The sequence below is a fragment of the Lissotriton vulgaris genome, chromosome 8, assembly GCF_964263255.1.
Source record: "Lissotriton vulgaris chromosome 8, aLisVul1.2, whole genome shotgun sequence".
Taxonomy (NCBI): Eukaryota; Metazoa; Chordata; class Amphibia; order Caudata; family Salamandridae; genus Lissotriton; species Lissotriton vulgaris.
Window position 1 is genome coordinate 23,008,665 of NC_141696.1, and position 21,588 is coordinate 23,030,252.

The following is a 21,588-nucleotide window of genomic DNA, read 5'->3' on the forward strand; positions in this document are numbered from 1 at the left end:
CCTTCCCTCCTTTGACAAGAGATGACCCAGGTAGGTCACTTCTTGGCAGCAGTATTGCATTTTCGAAGGTGACACCTTATGATTCAAATTAGACAAATGATGCAATAAGGAAATTGTAGCTGCTTTGCAAGTTTCCTTGTCATCGGCAGCCACTAGAAGATCATCTACATATTGCACTAGAGCAGAACCAGGAGGAAGTACAAAGGAATCTAACTGACTTTTTAATGCCTGACTGTAAATGGACGGACTCTCACAATACCCTTGTGGAGCACGTTTAAACCTGAAGCTTCGACCTCCTAGAGAGAAGCCGAAAATATCTCTGCTTTCTTCGGCTATCGGAATGCTGAAAAAGGCATTCTTCAAGTCGATAACTGAAAACCATGTGGCTGTAGCAGGAATCAACGTTAACATTGCAGTAATGTCCGGAACCACAGGAAACTGCGGAACCACAATCTTATTAACCTCCCTAAGATCGATTACAAACCTATACACTGGAGGCTTGGAGGGATCAGTATGTTTCAAAATTGGCAATACGGGACTGTTACAGACATTTCCTCTAGTTTCTTCAACTACGTCTTTCTTAATCAAATCTTGCACGATCAATAAAAGTGCACGTTCACCTTCACTAGAAATCTTGTATTGAGGAATTCGTGGAAATTTGACATTTGCTTTCAAAGTAACTACATATGGTGGTATTTCCAAAAGGCCTACATCGTTAGGACCAGTCGCCCAAAGAGTATCAGGGAGTGAACGCAGCTCTGGCGGGAGTGCATCCATTGACAAATACATCGGAGAGGTGATTCTTTTACCCAATGTAAGCTGTACTCCTGACGGAGAACAGTACAATGTCGCATGTAGGCGTTTTAACAAGTCTAAACCAAGCAGATTTTCATTACAACCGGTTGTCAAAATCAAGGGCGCTTTCAATTGACATGGTCCAACAGAAATAGACAAAGGACCAGATACGGGATTGTAAACAGGGGCGCCTGAAAAACCTACAGAAACATTTGTTAAGCCGGACAAAGGTGCGCCAGGGAGTTTCGCATGAATGATAGAACTTTTTGCTGCACCAGTATCCAACAGAAACGGTTCGACTACACCTGATGTAGCTACTGCGACATAAGGCCCACTCTGATCCACTGGAACTGATACTACTCCCTCTCTCTGTCCATGGCTGTCCTAGTATTCAGTTTGTTGAAATCCCTCATCAACCTCACAATAGTCTCCAACATGATACTGTTGAGATCTGTTTTGTTGGGCAGACTGTCCAGTTCGCTGATCAAAATAATTAGAAGGGCGATCATTCGTTTGTGGGGGCATAGCACCTCGTTTTCGACCTCTAGAATTTTGCATGGAACCACCACGACCTCTTTGAGCTGCTGCAGCATTATTTTGCGCTAAGACTGGACAGTCACTTTTATAATGACCCTCTTTCTTACAGTACGCACACTGATTCCACTGATATTGCGGCCTCGGTGAATTATAATCTGTCCTTTGGTATGACCCTTGCTGTGTATTAGTCTGATTCATACGAGGCGGGTATGCCTGCTGCAAAAGAACTTTAGTTTTTAAATCTTTCGTTTTCTTATCTGATTTTTCCTTCTCTTCTTTATCCCTATTTTCATAATACTGTGCAGTTGCAAGTATTTGCGCAGTTGTAGAGACAGCCCACGCACTCTCGGAATCTTTCAATTTATTGCTAAACTCTGGTAGTAAATTGTGTACAAATTTATCGACAAACAATCTCTGTCCTCCTTCTGTGCTCATATCCTGACCACTGTGATCTACAAAAGTCTCTTCGAACCTTGTGAAAAAGTCGGAGACACTTTCGTCTTTCTTCTGCCTGCATGCGGACAACTTGTCCCAGTTAACGCGCAATGCTGGCATCAGAGTCTTCATTAATTCAATTATTCTATTCGGTAAATCAGCAATTAGGGGTTCAGGTTTGGAACCACCTATTTGTTGACCCTCTGCTGCAACTATAGCTGCCCAATCACCACCTAGGGCAACTGGATGATTCTCTTTACGAATTTTAGCCCAAATTGGTTGCGGAACTACATTCCCGAACAGCATATCAATATCCGCTAAATTCATCACACAAGCCTCAACTGTCTGTGCTAATTCCTTATAGTATCCGGCTGGATTTTTACGCGGATCTGGCAAGGCCTGCTTCACTGCTAATACTTCAGCTCGCTTCCATGGAATGTGTATCCACACTCTCTGGAATTGCGCCGGAGCGGCTGCAATACCAAGGTTCGCATCAGCTTGCACAGCTTCGCGCCAAATTGGAGGAACCTCCCTCATTGGATATTGGCGATTCTGCTTCACACTATGTTTCTCTAAATCTCTCGGTGAACGAAGGGATGGATCATTCCTATAGCTTAAAATTAGTTCCATTGCTTCTTTTATATCCTGACCAACTATCATACCAGCAGCAAATTCTTTCTGAACATTAATTAATTCTTCTAGATTCGAGTCAGTGTCATCTTCTTCTAATTCCTCACGTAAGAGAGAACACATTTCGTCGAATACATATCGTTGTGTTGGTTCTTTCCATTGCATAAATGTATCTAATACATCTCTAGTACTATATCTCCTACTCTTCGAAATCCATCTAAGAGTTGTGGAATCTAATATTCCCCGTTCCTCAGTACTTGGAAGCTGACTACGTCTCTGTACAGAGTCAGAGGCAGGAGTCTTAATTAAAGTTTTATAGAAGGGAGACCGAATATTCGAGACAGAATCAGTGATTCTCCGTCGAACAGAAAGTGGAGTCATAATACTAGCAGAAGCAGAAAACACAGTAGCAGTCGGAACAGATAGAACAGAAACAGTAGGAGTGTCAGGCAAAGTAGCTTGCGAAACAGCAGGTGTAAGCGATACAGGTATAGGCAAGGAAGCCGGCAACCTTGGAAGAGGAGGTGCCGTAGGAACATTTACATTGACCACAGGAGGTACAGGAGCTTGATTCTGAGGGGCAGGAGCAGGTATACCAGGTTGTCCAGCAACCGGCAATTGAACATTCGGTAAAGGTGGAGCCGTAGCACCCTGTGCATACGGTGGGGGTGACCGTAACAAGTAAGACAATAGAGGATCGTTTTCGGGGTCCTCTACTATCTTAGTTGTACTCGATGGCAAGGCAGGATAGCACTTGTCTATCGCTAAATTACGCTCTCTAGTAGCCACCTCCATTGCTTTCTCAGACTCATTGAGTTGCAGCTGCTTAGCAGACTGTTCTAAAGTCAACTCTTGCTCTTTCTGTTCTTTCTTTAACTTTTTTATTTCTCTTTGTTTAGATTATTTTCGCCAATAACAGAAAGAATCAAACATTGCCGGCCGGGCTTTCTTCTTAAACAGTTTCACTTCTAAATTATCAAGGACCTCGGGTTCAAAACTACCATGCAGTGGCCAACTAAGGACACCATCTTTTTCTGTATATCGGACCCATACCTCATTATAAGATATTGGACCCACACCAAACTTACAATATAGATCATAAAGAGGAGTTCCGATCGGAGGAACCAGACATGAGTCCTCCAACCGGGAATCACTGTTGCAACCAAAACACGACAACATACAATTTTTCCGACTTACCATTTTGTAGTCCGGAACACAGAACGAACAAAACACAAACAGAAATGTGCACTCGAACCAAGAACTTAGGCCTACCAAAGCGAACCAATGTATCGATACCCAAACTAAACCAATAGATTATCGTAACCAGAACAACCAGTGATAATCTTACCAAACCAAACCAAACCAAGAACTAAAAGGATTTTATCCAAACAGGAACAACCCTTACGAAGTAACCAACTAGCAACCACTTAATACTTAACTGAGGCACTGAAGACGTCACCAAGGAGAAACCCGTCACGTTTCGCCGTACTAAGGACTGCACCTCGGGTCCAAGACAGGGCGACGGTCAAGGCAACGGACCACTGCAGCCGTCCTGAACGGGAACCCTCGTGGAAGAGAACGTCGGGCCACTTTTGCGATATGCCGGGATCGATGAAGTGGGGCGCCTCCCTCAGGAATCTTCACACGAAGCTTCTCGAACTCTTCAGGCTTTTGGACCGGTACCGAATGACGTCGCCCTATGTTGGGCGCCAATTGGAGTTCTGGACTTTTTGGTTCCGTCCAGAGGTGTCAGGGATAACACCCGAAGACCCCGGAGTTCTACCTGTCTCGGTGCACAAATAAACAGAAACACAGGCTTCTCGATGGTGGCGTCAAAGACCAAAGGTTTATTACTGCAGGGACACAGAAGTCACAGAAACTACACATGGGCAGTATCTAGGAGCCTGTTCGATTTGTACAGGAAAGGGTTGCTCCTTATATACTAAAAATTGGGCTTCGGGCAAATTCTTTACATGTTAGTACATTCCCAATCCTTTGTGTCCTAAACAATAAATATTTGGCGTTGCACAGGAATCGTCGACAATGTCTGATGGCAAAACATTACGAACGAGGGGTTCCCACTTTTCCATCATAATCCCATGCCAACTTTTCATTCAAGACCCGGACCGCCTCATCGTAAATTTCGTTACCTCCCCCTAATAAAGGCCCAGAAGGAAAGGAGCAGAGCCAGGTGCAGAAGATAGAAAAGCAGGATAAGAGATGTTTGTGGGTCGTAAATGGGCAAGGCTACCAGCTTTGGCCGTCTAATCATGATCAGGCCAGCGAACAAGAGAACCAGTATAGCAGGACTGGCCTCAGGCTAGGGAGGCAGCTTCTGTCGAGTCATGTAGCCATGGCGTATTCTGTTCTAAGGTGCACGTGTCACTAGAGAGGTGAATCGCCGGCTAAAGCTTACGTGTCCTTAGATGAAAAGGAGTCACTGCGTGTCCATTGTCTACGTGAGGGAAAGAAACACAAAATGGCTTCCGTGATCTAAGATGGATGCCATGGGTAAACCAGAAATGTGTTCATAACAGGAGTGCTCTTGCTCGTAGCGTAGCGAAAACACCAGGATATGCTAAATGGACCATTTGCGGTTCACTGATACCAAAATTATGTATTTACGACAATGTTGAAAACACGGGTTCAAATCGTCACGGAACCTCACCTCCCTCGCTGCTGGTACCTGCTGTGCTCCAGTGTCTGCAGAGGTCACTCTTTATACCCTTCCCCTCTGCCCGAGGACCCCTCCCTTGCTGCTGGTACCTGCTGTGCTCCAGTTTTTGCAGAGGTCGCTCTTTATATCCTTACCCTCTGCCTGAAACCAATCCCTCACTGCTGGCACTTGCTGTGCTCCTGTGTTTGCAGAGGTCACTCTTTATACCCTTCCCCTATGACTGATGAGCCCTCCCTCGCTGCTGGTACCTGGTGTGCTCTGGTGTTTGCAGAGGTCACTCTTTATACCCGCCCACTCTGCCTAATGACCACACCCTCGCTGTTGGTACCTGCTTAGCTCCAGTATTTGCTGAGGTCACTCTTTATCCCCTTCCCCTTTGCCTGAGGACCCATCCCTCGCTGCTGGTACCCCCTGTTCTCCAGTGTTTCCAGAGGTCCCTCTTTATGCCCTTCCCCTCTGCCTGATGAGCCCTCCCTAGCTGCTGGTACCTGGTGTGCTCTGGTGTTGGCAGAGGTCACTCTTTATACCCGCCCACTCTGCCTAATGACCACACACTCGCTGTTGGTACCTGCTTAGCTCCAGTGTTTGCTGAGGTCACTCTTTATCCCATTCCTCTTTGCCTGAGGACCCATCCCTCGCTGCTGGTAGGTGCTGTGCTCCAGAGTCTGCAGAGGTCACTCTTTATACCCTTCCCCTCTGCCTAAGGACCCCTCATCGTGGCTGGTACCTGCTGTGCTCCAGTGTTTCCAAAGGTCACTCTATATACCCTTCCCCTCTGACTGAGGACCCCTCCTTCGCTGCTGGTACCTGCTGTGCTCCAGTGTTTGCAGAGACCGCTCTTTATACCCTTCCCATTCTGCCTGAGGACCCCTCCCTCGCTGCTGGTACCTGCTGTGCTCCAGTGTCTGCAGAAGTCACTCCTTATACCCTTCCACTCTGCCCGAGAACCCGTCCCTCGCTGCTGGTAGGTGCTGTGCTCCAGTGTCTGCAGAGGTCACTCTTTATACCCTTCCTCTCTGCCCGAGGACCCTTCCCTCGCTGCTGGTACATGTTGTGCTCCATTGTTTACAGGGGTCACTATTTACACCCTTCACCTCTGCCTGAGGACCCTTCCCTCGATGCTGGTACCTGCTGTGCTCAAGTGTCTGCAGAGGTCACTCTTTATACCCTTACCCTCTGCCCGAGGACCCCTCCCTCGCTGCTGGTAGGTGCTGTGCTCCAGTGTCTGCAGAGGTCACTCTTTATACCCTTCCTCTCTGCCCGAGGACCCTTCCCTCGCTGCTGGTACATGTTGTGCTCCATTGTTTACAGAGGTCACTATTTACACCCTTCACCTCTGCCTGAGGACCCTTCCCTCGATGCTGGTACCTGCTGTGCTCCAGTGTTAGCAGAGGTCACTCTTTATACCCTTCCCCTCTGCCTGAGGACCTCTCCCTCGCTGCCGGTACCTGCTGGGCTCCAGTGTCTGGAGAGGTCACTCTTTGTACCTTTCCCCTCTGCTGAGGACCCCTCCCTCGCTGCTGGCACCTGCTGTGCTCCAGTCATAGCAGAGGTCACTCTTTATACCCTTCCCCTCTGCCTGAGGACCTCTCCCTCGCTGCCGGTACCTGCTGGGCTCCAGTGTCTGGAGAGGTCACTCTTTGTAGCTTTCCCCTCTGCTGAGGATCCCTCCCTCGCTGCTGGTACCTGCTGGGCTCCAGTGTTAGCAGAGGTCACACAGTATACCCTTCCCCACTGCTTGAGGACCCTCCCTCGCTTCTGGTACCTCCTGTGCTTGCTGAGGTCACTCTTTATACCCTTACCCTCTGCCCAAGGACCCTTCCCTCGCTCCTGGTACCTGCTGTGCTCCAGAGTTAGCAGAGATCACTCTTTATACTCTTCCCCTCTGCCCGAGGACCCGTCCCTCGCTACTGGTACTTGCTGTGCTCCAGTGCCTGCAGAGGTCACTCTTTATACCCTTCCCCTCTGCCTAAGGACCCCTCATCGTGGCTGGTACCTGCTGTGCTCCAGTGTTTCCAAAGGTCAATCTATATACCCTTCCCCTCTGCTGAGGACCCATCCCTCGCTGCTGGTAGGTGCTGTGCTCCAGTGTTAGCAGAGGTCACTCTTTATACCCTTCCCCTCTGCCTGAGGACCTCTCCCTCGCTGCTGGTACCTGCTGGGCTCCAGTGTCTGGAGAGGTCACTCTTTGTAACTTTCCCCTCTGCTGAGGACCCCTCCATCGCTGCTAGTACCTGCTTGCTCGAGTGTTTGCAGAGATCGCTCTTTATTCCCTTCCCCTCTGCCTGAGGACCCCTCCCTCGCTGCTGGTACCTGCTGTGCTCCAGTGTCTGTAGAGGTCACTCTTTATACCCTTCCCCTCTGCCCGAGGACCCCTCCCTTGCTGCTGGTACCTGCTGTGCTCCAGTTTTTGCAGAGGTCGCTCTTTATATCCTTACCCTCTGCCTGAAACCCATCCCTCACTGCTGGCACTTGCTGTGCTCCTGTGTTTGCAGAGGTCACTCTTTATACCCTTCCCCTTTGCCTGAGGACCCATCCCACGCTGCTGGTACCCCCTGTTCTCCAGTGTTTCCAGAGGTCCCTCTTTATGCCCTTCCCCTCTGCCTGATGAGCCCTCCCTAGCTGCTGGTACCTGGTGTGCTCTGGTGTTTGCAGAGGTCACTCTTTATACCCGCCCACTCTGCCTAATGACCACACCCTCGCTGTTGGTACCTGCTTAGCTCCAGTGTTTGCTGAGGTCACTCTTTATCCCATTCCTCTTTGCCTGAGGACCCATCCCTCGCTGCTGGTAGGTGCTGTGCTCCAGAGTCTGCAGAGGTCACTCTTTATACCCTTCCCCTCTGCCTAAGGACCCCTCATCGTGGCTGGTACCTGCTGTGCTCCAGTGTTTCCAAAGGTCACTCTATATACCCTTCCCCTCTGACTGAGGACCCCTCCTTCGCTGCTGGTACCTGCTGTGCTCCAGTGTTTGCAGAGACCGCTCTTTATACCCTTCCCATTCTGCCTGAGGACCCCTCCCTCGCTGCTGGTACCTGCTGTGCTCCAGTGTCTGCAGAAGTCACTCCTTATACCCTTCCACTCTGCCCGAGAACCCGTCCCTCGCTGCTGGTAGGTGCTGTGCTCCAGTGTCTGCAGAGGTCACTCTTTATACCCTTCCTCTCTGCCCGAGGACCCTTCCCTCGCTGCTGGTACATGTTGTGCTCCATTGTTTACAGAGGTCACTATTTACACCCTTCACCTCTGCCTGAGGACCCTTCCCTCGATGCTGGTACCTGCTGTGCTCAAGTGTCTGCAGAGGTCACTCTTTATACCCTTACCCTCTGCCCGAGGACCCCTCCCTCGCTGCTGGTACCTGCTGTGCTCCATTGTCTGCAGAGGTCTCTCTTTATACCCTTCCCCTCTGCCCAAAGACCCCTCCCTCGCTGCTGGTACCTGCTGTGCTCCAGTGTTTACTGAGGTCGCTCTTTATACCCTTACCCTCTTGCTGAAACCCATCCTTCACTGCTGGCACTTGCTGTGCTCCTGTGTCTGCAGAGGTCACTCTTTATACTCTTCCCCTCTGACTGAGGACCCCTCCCTCGCTGCTGATACCTGCTGTTCTCCAGTGTTTCCAGAGGTCACTCTTTAAACCCTTTCCCTCTGCCTGATGACCCCTCCATCGCTGCTGGCACCTGGTGTGCTCTGGTGTTTACAGCGGTCACTCTTTATACCCTTCCACTCTGCCTGATGACCCCTCCCTCGCTGTTGGTACCTGCTTAGCTCCAGTGTTTGCTGAGGTCACTCTTTATACCCTTCTCCTCTGCCCGGACACCCCTCCATAGCTGCTGGAAATTGCTGTTCTCCTGTGCTTGTAGAGGTCACTCTTTATCTCCTTCTTCTCTGCCTGAGGACCCATCCCTCGCTGCTGTTACGTGCTGTGCTCCAGTGTCTGCAGAGGTCACTCTTTATACCCTTCCCCTCTGCCTGAGGACCCTTCCTCGCGGCTGGTACCTGCTGTGCTCCAGTGTTTCCAAATGTCACTCTTTATATCCTTCCCCTCTGCCCGAGGACCCATTCCTCGCTGCTGGTACCTGCTGCGCTCCAGAGGTCACTCTTTACACCATTCCTCTCTGCACGAGGATCCCTCCCTCGCTGCTGGTACTTGCTGTGCTCCATTGTTTACAGAGGTCACTCTTTATACCCTTCCCCTCTGCCTGAGGACCCTTCCCTCGCTGCTGGTACTTGCTGTGCTCCATTGTTTACAGAGGTCACTCTTTATACCCTTCCCCTCTGCCTGAGGACCCTTCCCTCGCTCCTGGTACCTGCTGTGCTCCAGAGTTAGCAGAGGTCACTCTTTATACACTTCCCCTTTGCCCGAGGACCCATCCCTCGCTGCTGGTACGTGCTGTGCTCCAGTGTCTGCAGAGGTCACTCTTTATACCCTTCCCCTCTGCCTGAGGACCCCTCCTCGCGGCTGGTACCTGCTGTGCTCCAGTGTTTCCAAATGTCACTCTTTATATCCTTCCCCTCTGCCCGAGGACCCATCCCTCGCTGCTGGTACCTGCTGCACTCCAGAGGTCACTCTTTATACCATTCCTCTCTGCACGAGGATCCCTCCCTCGCTGCTGGTACTTGCTGTGCTCCATTGTTTACAGAGGTCACTCTTTATACCCTTCCCCTCTGCCTGAGGACCCATCCCTCGCTGCTGGTACTTGCTGTGCTCCAATATTTACAGAGGTCACTCTTTATACCCTTCCCCTCTACCTGAGGACCCTTCCCTCGCTCCTGGTACCTGCTGTGCTCCAAAGTTACCAGAGGTCACTCTTTATACACTTCCCCTCTGCCCAAGGACCCATCCCTCGCTGCTGGTATGTGCTGTGCTCCAGTGTCTTCTGAGGTCACTCTTGATACCCTTCCCCTCTGCCTGAGGACCCCTCCTCGCGGCTGGTACCTGCTGTGCTCCAGTGTTTCCAAATGTCACTCTTTATATACTTCCCCTCTGCCCGAGGACCCATCCCTCGCTGCTGGTACCTGCTGCGCTCCAGAGGTCACTCTTTACACCATTCCTCTCTGCACGAGGATCCCTCCCTCGCTGCTGGTACTTGCTGTGATCCATTGTTTACAGAGGTCACTCTTTATACCCTTCCCCTCTGCCTGAGGACCCTTCCCTCGCTGCTGGTACTTGCTGTGCCTCCATTGTTTACAGAGGTCACTCTTTATACCCTTCCCCTCTGCCTGAGGACCCTTCCCTCGCTGCTGGTACCTGCTGTGCTCCATTGTTTACAGAGGTCACTCTTTATACTCTTCCCCTCTGCCTGAGGATCCTTCCCTTGCTCCTGGTACCTGCTGTGCTCCAGAGTTACCAGAGGTCACTCTTTATACATTTCCCCTCTGCCCGAGGACCCATCCCTCGCTGCTGGTACGTGCTGTGCTCCAGTGTCTGCAGAGGTCACTCTTTATACCCTTCCCCTCTGCCTGAGGACCCCTCCTCGCGGCTGGTACCTGCTGTGCTCCAGTGTTTCCAAATGTCACTCTTTATATCCTTCCCATCTGCCCGAGGACCCATCCCTCGCTGCTGGTACCTGCTGCGCTCCAGAGGTCACTCTTTATACTATTCCTCTCTACACGAGGATCCCTCCCTCGCTGCTGGTACTTGCTGTGCTCCATTGTTTACAGAGGTCACTCTTTATACCCTTCCCCTCTGCTTGAGGACCCTTCCCTCGCTCCTGGTACCTGCTGTGCTCCAGAGTTACCAGAGGTCACTCTTTATACACCTCCCCTCTGCCCGAGGACCCATCTCTCGCTGCTGGTACGTGCTGTGTTCCAGTGTCTTCTGAGGTCACTCTTTATACCCTTCCCCTCTGCCCGAGGACGCCTCCTCGCGGCTGGTACCTGCTGTGCTCCAGTGTTTCCAAATGTCACTCTTTATATCCTTCCCCTCTGCCCGAGGACCCATCCCTCACTGCTGGTACCTGCTGCGCTCCAGAGGTCACTCTTTACACCATTCCTCTCTGCACGAGGATCCCTCCCTCGCTGCTGGTACTTGCTGTGCTCCATTGTTTACAGAGGTCACTCTTTTTACCCTTCCCCTCTGCCTGAGGACCCTTCCCTCGCTCCTGGTACCTGCTGTGCTCCAGAGTTACCAGAGGTCACTCTTTATACCCTTCCCCTCTGCCTGAGGACCCTTCCCTCGCTCCTGGTACCTGCTGTGCTCCAGAGTTACCAGAGGTCACCAGGGCACAAGTCCTAATAAAAGAAGTGGGAGGACGCTGACGTCACAACAGGAAGTAACTTCAGGAAAGGTGGCTTGCACCATCAGACTCGTTGCCTCCCCTTGCATACCCCAGCGTGTGAGCAGCGTTCTGAATGAGCTCCGACCTCGCCCCAGAGAGGCCAAAGAGTGAATGTGTGGCTCCATTTGCTCCAGTAACCGAGCGCCTGGTAAAATAAGCGGGGGGACGCCGTCCACCCGCGTGGTACCCCGACTCGAGCCCTGGAGGTCACTCTTTATACACTTCCCCTCTGCCCGAGGACCCGTCCCTCGCTCCTGGTACTTGCTGTGCTAAAGTGTTTGCAGTGGTCACTCTTTATGCCCTTCTCCTCTGTCCTAGCACCCCTCTCTAGCTGCTGAAACTTGCTGTGCTCCTGTGCTTGCAGAGGTCACTCTATACCCTTCCCCTCTGCTGAGGACACCTCCCTCGCTGCTGGAACCTGCTGAGCTCCTGTGCTTGCAGAGGTCACTCTTTATCCCCCCCCCTGTCTCAGTGCCCCTCCCTTGCTGCTGTAAATGCAGGGTAGAGGAGGCTGGAGAAGCAGGGTAAAGAGGCTTGGCTGGAGGGATATCAGGGTACAGGGGCTGGAGGAGAAGCAGGGTAGAGGAGGCTGGAGAAGCAGGGTACAGAGGCTTGGCTGGAGGGATATCAGGGTACAGGGGCTGGAGGAGAAGCAGGGTAGAGGAGGCTGGAGAAGCAGGGTACAGAGGCTTGGCTGGAGGGATATCAGGGTACAGGGGCTGGAGGAGAAGCAGGGTAGAGGAGGGAGGAGAAGCAGGGTACAGAGGCTTGGCTGGAGGGATATCAGGGTACAGGGGCTGGAGGAGAAGCAGGGTAGAGGAGGCTGGAGAAGCAGGGTATAGAGGATGGGGCTGGGGGAATATAAGGGTACAGGGGCTGGAGGAGAAGCAAGGTAAAGAGGCTTGGCTGGAGGGATATCAGGGTACAGGGGCTGGAGGAGAAGCAGGGTAGAGGAGGCTGGAGAAGCAGGGTACAGAGGCTTGGCTGGAGGGATATCAGGGTACAGGGGCTGGAGGACAAGCAGGGTAGAGGAGGCTGGAGAAGCAGGGTACAGAGGCTTGGCTGGAGGGATATCAGGGTACAGGGGCTGGAGGAGAAGCAGGGTAGAGGAGGGAGGAGAAGCAGGGTACAGAGGCTTGGCTGGAGGGATATCAGGGTACAGGGGCTGGAGGAGAATCAGGGTAGAGGAGGCTGGAGAAGCAGGGTACAGAGGTTTGGCTGGAGGGATATCAGGGTACAGGGGCTGGAGAAGCAGGGTAGAGGAAGTTGGAGAAGCAGGGTACAGAGGCTTGGCTGGAGGGATATCAGGGTACAGGGGCTGGAGGAGAAGCAGGGTGGAGGAGGCTGGAGAAGCAGGGTACAGAGGCTTGGCTGGAGGGATATCAGGGTACAGGGGCTGGAGAAGCAGGGTAGAGGAGGTTGGAGAAGCAGGGTACAGAGGCTTGGCTGGAGGGATATCAGGGTACAGGGGCTGGAGGAGAAGCAGGGTATAGAAGCTAGGCTGCGTCGCTAATGAGGAAGAGGTGGAATGGATTCAACGTACCGAGGGTTGGGCCGAGGTACAGGAGGAGGACAAGGTACAGGGCCGAGGAACAAACACGGAAGTGGCCTCCCACGGAGGGTGGAACAAGGACTGGGGTGAGGAGAGAGCGGGAGGGAGGAGGAGAGGTTCAGGCGCGGCAGGAGGGCAGGGAGGGGGTGGTGGAAAGAGGCGGCCTCCGGCTCCAGTAGGACAGCCGGGCCCGGTGCAGCGCAGGCCCTGGGTCCTGCCTAGAGGCCCCCCTCCTAGGCGATAGATCCGGTTTCGGGGCTGGTCCCTCAAGGGCCTTATACATGATGCGCTTCAGTTCTCTTTCCCTCCGCTGCTCAGATGTGCCAGTCCCGGCGTTCCCTTAGCACCCCGGTGATTTCTGGGAGTTGTGGTTCCAAGTGGCGTAGCGCACCTCATACCAAGGACTTGGAGAGAGTGTCTATGGTTTGCACACAGAAACTACATGTATGTTCAAACTAACACAAGGTATACCCAGTGCAGGTCAGCGGCCCGCGCACCCGTCTAACTGGACTCATGCGCGTTTTGCAGCCTTCTCGAGTCCTAACCCTGCAGCTGACAGGCGCTGGAGGCTTCCTGGCGCCTGTCCTTTTGTTAGCACTGCTGTGTGTGCTGTATATACGGTTCTGTGAAACAGATGAAAGCAGCAGGCGCTTAGAAGCTGCAGAGTTTACCTTTGCTTGTGGATACAGAGACAGCCGCCCCGGAGGTGTCACGTCCGACGGTCCGTCCGTCTGTCTGTGCGGCCTCCAGTGTCCGCAGGCTGCTGCAGAAGGAAGCACGGGCGGGGCAGACAGTCCTTCACGGTGACATGTGCCGCGCACGCGTCTCCGGGCTTCTACCACTGAGTGACAGGGGTCAGTGTCACCAAACGCGAAGGGACTCCTTTTATCGAAGATCAAAGGCAGAGTGAACCTCCCGGGGTTCAACCCACTGGCCCACTCGTCCAGCGCCTAGAGGCAGTCGTCTGATCATGCAGGTTGAGTGCACTGTTATTGGAGACTCCCCCACACCAGTCGTGAACAGTGATAGCCACAGAAGATAAGGCAAATACCGGAGCTAACTTCAGATAAACAAGCATTTGCAATGCAATTACCACCAACCGGGAGGCGCAGCAGACCCTAGAGGGTAGGTGGCTGACGCCCCCGTAGGCGGTGGAAACCGGCGCAGCAGGAGCAGGGCGAAAGAAAGGGTCAGCGAATGACCCGCGAGTTTGGGTTCAAAGCACCTAATAAGAAAAGAAGGGCCTGACCATAAACACAGCCATAAAGGCGGAGGGGACAAGCAGTCCCAAGCTTTGCCACCATAAGAACATTGATCCCACCCACACCAAGGAGAGCGGGCGTTGCAGCCACAAGGAGATGAAGGAGCAGGGAGTCACGAGGAATTACCAATAAAGATCTCCACCGAAGAAGGTAAAAGGGCATTACCCCAACAAGGTCCTTGGGATGCCTTGCGGCAGGGACTATTGAGACAAGTGCCCGGATCCAGGGCCGGCGCTAGGCATGGACAGCGTGGGCGGCTGCACAAGGCCTCGTACTCAGCCCACCAGCATGGGGCCACGCACTGGTGATGTGTCCTGTTGTTTCCCTGGCGATCTATTACAAAGAAAGGTGTCTCCTGCAATTAAGGTCCATTGGAGGGGGCCCCCTCCCTGGGCCTCTCATGGATGGTGTCCGGAGGCATAGGGGAGGGAGACGGAGACGCTCCCTCAATTGCAAGGAAACCATTCACAGACACTGTGGGGGCCCCATTGTCCAGCATTTTGGCGCCCCCACAGTTTTTACTTTTAGACCACAATCAATTTTCTCACCTATCTGACTGAAGGTGTGAGAAATGCTTGTGGAGTAAAAGTCAAAACTGTGGGGGCACCAAAATGCTGGACAATGGGGCCCCCACAGTGTCTGTGAATGGTCTCCTTGCAAGGGACCACTTATCTAAATTAGAGGGGGCCTCGCACGGTCCCTTTTAGCCCAGGGCCTCGCAAATCCTAGAACCGGCCCTGCCCGGACCAGTTGTTTGGGATGCCTCACGGCAGAGATACTTGAGGGTAAGCAAGAAAGTAAGAAATGGTCAGCACTGGGCGGAAACGGCACTTGCAACCCAGGCATGGGCACGGGGCCATGAACACCACACATTTGCATGGAAGCCGTTACACGCTGTACCAAGTGACAGAAGTAGAGCTGTCACAGCAATCGGAAGTGATTTGTGACAACCTTGAAGAGACAAATGCAAAAAGAACAGTTAATGGACAGAATGCAGGATAATGTCATACATTCACCCCGGTACAGAGATCTGGGCCTAAATCAATTGTTTTTTTGCTCACCATGCCATTCAACTTTGCACCCACCCATATGCAAATTAGTCTTGACCCTCCGCCTAATGGGAACAGTCCAGCCCGACCTGCCAAGCCAGGTCCACTCTGGACTGGAAACAAGCATCCCAGGACTGGTTTCTGGCTATCAGCCGTCTTCTGCCAGGATAGCTTGAATCCAGTGGTGTGGAGAGCCTGGGACTCACGTCTGAGCATAGCCATCCCACTCGGGGTGACAAATGCAAAAAGAACAATTGATGGACAGAATGCAGAACAATGTCATACAGTCACCCCAGTACAGAGATCTGGGCCTAAATCCATTGTTTTTTTGCTCACCATGCCATTCCAGTTTGCACCCAGCCATATGCAAATCAGTCTTGACCCTGCACTTAATGGGAACAGTCCAGCCCGAACTGCCAAGCCAGGTCCACTCTGGACTGGAAACAAGCATACTAGGACCGGTTTCGGGCTTTCAGCCCTCATCAGCCAGGATAGCTTGACTCCAGTGGCATGGAGAGCACGGGACCCACGTCTGGGCATACAGATTTGCATATGGCTGGGTCCAAACTGGGGTGCCTTAGTGGGCAAAAGAAAAATGGATTTAACCCACATCTTTTGACAGGGGGAAAATGTTTGCATTGTCAGCATTCCGTCCATCATTTGTTTGCGTTAACAACCTTGAAGAGACAGCATGGCTGTAAGGTTGGCTCATGGAAGGGTTAGGCAAGAAAGAGTTACCAACATGCAATAGAATACAAGATGTATACAGTTTAACCTGCTATTAAATGCCTTATGGGAAAATCCAAGATAAGCCAGGAATGAACATGTCGATGACCAATGCCATCATGACGAGTGTGTACCAACTTAAGATGTGAATGAACTGCGTCCGTTCTAATACCACAAACGTCTTGGTGTACAGAAGTATGTTTGTGGAGAAAGGAGGAACGGCAATAGGGCCGGTGAGATACTCACACAGCTGGGTGGTTTAGGTATCGCATTTGCAAGAGTTTAAGCTATTAGCTTTGTAAATGAACATTTATTTCATTTATCTGTTTTGATAATTACCACATAAATAAAAGGCATTGTCATTTACAATGCAAATAGCTCAAACTTTTGGAAATGCGTGACCTATTTAATTCCAAAGAAGTGGCCGCCATTGTCCCAAACTGCTTGGAAATTGAAAGCGCGCATGACGCTCTGAATGTTCCTGGAAAGTATGTCCCGCCTACAGTAGGAGAAACTCATAAAAGAAAATAGTGTTAATAGACTAAATAAGACAGACGGTGTAACAACAGATATAAAAGAACCAGTCCTCATGGGAGGTTACAAATGAAGACAAGGCGGTACTAAGGTGGGACTAACAAGCATATTAACAAATCAGAAGCCATCATTTACAAATGACAATGGCACAAGCCAATGAAAAATAGGGGCGAAGAGTGGGCAGAGCTTCAATTCCATACGACAGTACTGCATGCCTCGTAGAGCAGCGCATGCTCTGCCCAGGCTCAACTTAAAAAAGACAATTACTCAGATCTCTTATCCAAATTTGTCCTGTGCATCTGGAATACATATCGTCTCCATTTTTCATGTCCTGTAGTGCTACATGCTGCTACAACTATTCTTTTCTTGGATTTGGTCCCCTAACCAGCTAACGGCAGCATTTTGTCTTCACTCCTGCAGTGTCGCAGCCATATTGGCTTCTTGTCTCTTGCTGCGGTAAGGAGGCTAGCTCATCGCCAACAAATCCAGGCATCCTTCTCGGGCCTCTTCCATTCCCAAGAACCAAAAATGATGCAAGTTAAGCAGAGAGGCCTGAGATACACAGACTAGATCAGTGTGGGAAAAATACGGGAGAGAGAATCGCACACCATTACAGTCACAGCACAGCTGGTGGAACCTCAAAATATAACAACCATAAGGTCCAGGGCCATTGCTGAAAAGAAGAGCACATAAGAATAACCAACACAAAACAAAACAAAGCACGGTACAGCGAAGCTGTCAAGTCGCAGGCACCGGTCACCTACCCCAAAAGAAAGACAACCGAACAAGGCGGTACGCAAGCCTGCTGTGACCATGCACCACGACTTAAGGCGTGAGTACAAAATCACCGTCCAAGCACCATGGAACAAAGCCTGCTACAGGGAAGCCATCAGACATCTGCTGCTTTCCCCAGAAATATATTTTTCCAACCATTTTTTTAAATTATTTTCGAAAGTAAAACAGTAGCACATAATATAGCAAGGTTAGATAATGACCACAGGTTCATGTGGCTCACCATCACATTATACATGTCAAAAAGTGAAATTGGATACTAACAGACTATAGGGCGCTCCACACTAATTATCAGGGAATTATAAACTTAAAAAGAATCAGAAGTCGGTGCCTCTAGAGGGAGGGTGTGTATCCAACACCCACAACTCCTGCTGATACAGAAAAAAAATTGTATACCGCCCCCTGAGCACACAGAAATAATTATTATAGATCTCCCCTATTTCTACCATTGCACAAACAAGTGTATGGCAAGCCAGAATATATATCAGAATCAGCAAAGTCCACTCCTCCTATGGTTTCGGTCACTTCAAATCTTCAAAAGTTTATTCCTATCAGATTTTTCTGTATAGGTGGTACATCAGTCTCTGTGTATAGATGGTACATCAGCCAACACGTGTTTCGTACATATACTCCTCTGTCTTCATAGAAATGACCTGTAAGGGACCGGATTTTGTGTGAAGAAGAGTATTGAGTCCATGTGATTTGATAGGAAGGGTGAGTGCTATCGAACCCACTATACTATGGATATTAGTTGAGTGCATACGTACTGGTGTGTTCTGGTAAAAACTAGGGTATTCATAAACATAATTTTGAATATAGAATTGTTTACTAGAAGTTTATGACGGGTACATGCAAAACTTTATGAAGAATATAGATTTATTTAATTATGTTAAGGGGTATGCACTATTAATGGTGACGACATCTGGGAAGAACCTTGGAGGCTAATGTGATATTGTGGAGGTTGTTGTATATGTGTTGAGTTTGATGACTTTTGTTTGCACTTATTTTGTTATTTAGATTGGAAGCATGGTAGAAAGAAGTGGAAGTTATTATCCTGGATACATTTGGAAATTAGAGGTGAATATGCCTTACTGACTCTACGTTGAATTTTACTGGGCTATAAGGTATTCACATAGAACTGGAGTGCAACTTTGAATCCTAACAGAGGTGTACATTTTCTTTCTTTCTCACGGGAAGTACCTACACAATTAATTGAATGAGCACGATACTCTTTGGAGGTGAAGGGTACTATACTTTCCCTTCTCTTCATGCCATATAGAGTATTTATTGTAACGATGGGCAATGTTTATTTGGTTGCAGCCCTGAGGAAGTCAATGTGATGTATTAATGCACGACGAAACACGTGTTGGCTAATGTACCATCTACATACACAACAACATTTTAGAAGAGGGCCCAAGGGCAAGTTTAACGACTACACAGGTACATGCCCCAAACTCAATATCTAAACACCAAATGGTACCTAGTAGTCAAGAGAGTGAGTTATTCACCTGGAATCACAACGCAAGTACAATATAAATAACACCCGTGGGAACACACCATGCACGTTTTAAATGTGAAATTGGCCAAGTAAGGGCTCAAGGACGTTTGGAAAAAGTACCATCAGAAGCCACACTGTACTGCCCTCTTTTGCATCATTTGGGATCTCCTTGCCCAGGAGACAAAACAAGACGGCCGGTCAGATGTTACCGTGACTGAAATGGAAATGTGAGAGGAGAGTTTCACATGATTTAGTGGCGACTGAAAAAAAGCAGTGTAAAGTGAAAAGGGTGAAAACATGTAAAATTAGGTGAGCTGGGTAGAAATCAAGAATTTATTAGTGTCTCCCAGTCCCTAAGGTTAAAAAACAAGTGCAAATGCGGGTTAGAAATAATATCCGCAGTCAGTAGTGGTCGACATGTTTCTGCATATGGTGAAAAGATTTTCATGCATTCCTCAGGACCAGTTATTTCAGAGACTACTGCTTTTTGTGAAAAATAATTATTAAAAGATATCACCTGAAAAATCCAGGTTGTGTGCTCAACCATGTACCATAAACGATGGTTGAGGAGCTTCACCCCACCTGGCTGCGGCTTAGGTATGAGGAGCACCGCTCTATCCGTCGGTGATTCTGCGTGATTCTGCGTGATTGTGCTACACAGAATGTCCCCAGTAATGCGCATCACTAATAAATAGACGGAGGCAAGGTGGATGCCGGAGGTCCACTCTGCAGGACATGGGGTCTGTTCTGCGGACCGTGAGCTCCTCAGCTCTTCAGGGGGCAGCACTTCCCGAAGCAGGCTGGGAATGGGTCTCATAAACCTGCCCTACATCTACTAATGATGAGTGCTGTAACCTGCTTATCTACTGCTTTGGTATATTTGTAATTGGTGAGTGTTTACATATCATGTGTATATTATATGTGTAGTTTATGTGTGGTGTAACATGATTTGCATAAACAGTAACACTACTTAAGGGTATTGAAAATGCAGACCCCACAGCCCTCAGTTTTGACAGATATCTAAATGTTCAGCTGAGAAAAATCCTTGATTTGGAATATTAGGTACAAAAACTCACGCTTTTAACTCAGAAACAGAACAGTTTTTTATGTAAGTTTTGAATATTTGTGTACAAGAAGTGGCAAAGTACAGAAGAGTTTGCCGATGGGGCCTGCTTGTGACGGAAGCTACAAGAGCCTCCGTGGATGCTTCTTCTAGTGAGTTTGTAAATACACTGCATGGGCTGGCCGACCACAGCGGAGACCCACTTACTGGGCATGATTAAGAGCTCTGCAGACTGGTTCCCTGCTTCTCAGCGGTGATGAATATCCTATACGCCCAAATGTACATTCCAATATATCCTATGGGATTTATATTTCGGTGGGTGAGATATCTGCCACTGTTCTGACGGAGTAACCCCTCCGCCGAGATCTAAGTCAGGCCCATGCCCCCCTCGGCTTCACCCACGCTGCCAACACTCGCCCTACAACTTCTAGATTCATAGACTCCGGGCTCCCATTAGTGGCATTATATACGGAATACACACAGCAGGGAATGACCACCAGCATGGCAATGAATCCACGTGGAAGGGAAGTCTTCTTTATGTAATCCTGCTCTGTATGTCATCATCCCACTTGCCCTCTCAATGCTGGCATTTCATCATTGCTTCTAATTACCCGTCAATCACCCGTCAATCATGTCCTTAACGAAGCCCCAGGTGTGTAGGTTTCTATGTGTGTGCATTTGGTGATTGCAGGATGGCATTTTCCCCGGATGACTGCGATCACATAGCCCTGAGTGGTCTTGCAGGACCCATTTCCCTCAAGTACCTTCAAATTCCCTTTTGTTTCCCATATACTGGGAATCACAACTCCTCTGCCAACTTTTTATGTGTTATGTTATATGTTAATCACACACCCACAGCCAAGCTCAATGCACCTTTTATATAATATTTTTAGATCTGGTTTGAAACACAGCTAGGTTAGGACCTTTGGCTACTAATTCTTTCAACTATACATAGAGATAGGTTTTAGCTCCACTCAGAACAGGTTACTCTCTCACCTTATTGTATTGGCTGTTCAGTGTATCACTCCACCTCCTATGGAATATTTACATTGCAAACCAGGATGGACTATTCAACTAAAAAAAAAACTACACTGAATATTCACACATTCAGTTCTTCACCTCATGTGTGTATTGTATAAAGTCATTAATAGTGTGTATAATTGTTTTACTGTAGTAGGGTTTTTTAAATGTTTTAGCCAGAATATTAATGCAAACCATTACCAAAGTACATGTGTACACCATAACTACCACCAGTGTTACCACCCCCTCTAATATCATCATCAATACCATTGCAACAATTACCACCAACATTAACACCACAGGAAGCTGTCCCTAGCTAAAAAGAACTTCTTTGATATTAGGCTAGAGGAAGCAGCCCCCACCCCCAAAAAAACCTGTGTGAAAAACCTAGGGATTTAAATTGACAGCTCCCTCTCCTCCCAACCTCAGAATCAAGCCCATGCTGGTTCTTGCTTCAGCATGCTCCGCGTGTTAAAAATATTCTTACCTCTCCTATATGAGTCTGCTGGTAGAAAGGTGGTGCATGCCCGGATCACGATGAGACTCGACCTTGGGAATGCCCTTTACCTCGGTTTCCCTGACTTTCTTCTCAATAGACTTCAGGTGGTGCAGAAGTCGGCGACTAGACTGCTGCTCAGACTTCCACCTAGGTCCCACCAGTCCGCTCATATGAGGACCACCACTGGCTCCCTCTAAAAAAGAGGATTGTTTTTAAGGCTATGGTCTTAATGCATAAGGCCATGCAT

At 49.6% G+C, this 21,588-nt stretch overlaps 1 protein-coding gene across 3 annotated transcripts in view; it reads right to left on the reverse strand.

The window, feature by feature from the left end:
* The window catches only part of LOC147693272 (E3 ubiquitin-protein ligase TRIM39-like), a 79,583-nt gene extending 65,689 nt beyond the window's left edge, over positions 1-13,894 (reverse strand). Inside the window, exon 1 of one of the 3 annotated variants that reach the window (XM_086933665.1) lies at positions 13,570-13,894. The gene's annotated coding sequence lies outside the window, so the exon portion shown is untranslated. Of the gene's footprint in view, positions 1-11,764; positions 12,861-13,569 lie in introns of those variants that run through there. The other 2 variants (XM_086933666.1, XM_086933667.1) reach the window with 2 other exon arrangements.
* Positions 13,895-21,588: the final 7,694 nt, after the last annotated feature.